A 1614-nucleotide genomic window follows, 5' to 3' on the forward strand; every position below is an offset into this window, starting at 1 on the left:
TATTATTTTCAGATTAGAATCTATCCTCAGGTTTTTTTCTCAGACTAACAATCCCAAATCAACTCGTCATGAACTTTTAAAATGTTTCAGGTGAATGAAAAATGTAGAAGTAATCCCACTATGTGCCTCTCGCGAAAACTTGATTGTCTCTGTACGGCTAACTTTGCAATTCATCCAAAAATGAATTCCAACAGAAAATGTTACCATTGTTTCAAGTCATCTATGCTCTAACTACTTTACCTGAACAAGTACATCAACAGTTAAAATTCACGTTTATCAGAAATGTTGATTGATGTTTCGAGGCATCCAAAGACTTGTTTCAGTTTTACCGAGGAATTCTTTCATTAAATGCAATATAGAAAAAAAGTTACTATTTGTTTTACTAGTATAATATACTTAATCAAAACATAATCATCAACATCTTATAATTGCTCATATATTTACTAGTACCTGTAGAAAACAACAATATTATTGTGATAAAGATAGACAAAAGACTTCAGCACGGTTTTGCAGTTGAAATATGATTTACCTTGGTGATATCACTAACAGTCATATTCTAATATTCTGTGATTGCCTGGTTTGTTTTATCCAACAAGGCTACATCCACGATGGAGCCCCGCCTTCAATTTAATTATCACATTATCTCTCTGATATGCCAGCAAATAAAATTTTACAATATCAAAATATCATTTCTTTAGGTAACTAATATGCTTCTCATGAAGTTAGGAAAGATTTAATTTACGATTTTCCCCCACGGCACTACATCATGATTATCTTTATCTCGAAGTTATTACCGATCAGAATATTCATTTTAGAAATAAGCATTTCACTGAGTTTGTAAAGTTATGAGACCAATGTGGCAGTTATTCCGCCTTTTTTTAGTACCATACCAGTTAAATAAATATATATGCCAGGTAAAACGGACATGTATTAAAGATTCTTCTGAACGCATGAACTTCGAAACGCAAAATAACTGAAGCATTCATTAGTAAATTCAATTTTCAAAGCATTGAATATTTTCTGACATTTAGTGAAGATTGGAATTGAAAACACAATTTTTTTCACCTCCATTACCAATAAACTGTCCACTGTTATATTTTCTACTCTAACCAGAAGCTTGACAAACTGAGGAAAAATAGAAATAACACCAAAATTTACATTGATGATGTTGCTATTTCAAAGTCATAATACTCCGTGAAATATTTAATGCAAAATATGTTACATTCAACTTAACTTTTTTCTTACATCTGTCACTTTTCATTATAATGTTTGTCATACATAGTAATGCGTGTAAGAAACATGACTAGCACATCTTTGGTAAAGTTTGTTGAGTTAGTGACTTGTTTTCCGAAAAACTCTTTAAATCTTGTCTTTCTTAAGTTTAACAAAGTTTATGACTGGTTTTGGTGCATACTGAGTGTTTTACATTATGTAATTATGCATATATAGATGCGCAGGAGTGGTTGTGTGTTAAGAAGCCTGCTTCCCAACCACATGGTTCCGGGTTCAGTCCCACTGTGTGGCACCTTGGGCAAGTGTCTTCTTCTATAGCCAAGAACCAACCAAAGCCCTGTGAGTGGATTTGGTACACAGAAACTGAAAGAAGCCCATCGT

The sequence above is a fragment of the Octopus bimaculoides genome, chromosome 5 (assembly GCF_001194135.2).
Source record: "Octopus bimaculoides isolate UCB-OBI-ISO-001 chromosome 5, ASM119413v2, whole genome shotgun sequence".
Classification (NCBI taxonomy): domain Eukaryota; kingdom Metazoa; phylum Mollusca; class Cephalopoda; order Octopoda; family Octopodidae; genus Octopus; species Octopus bimaculoides.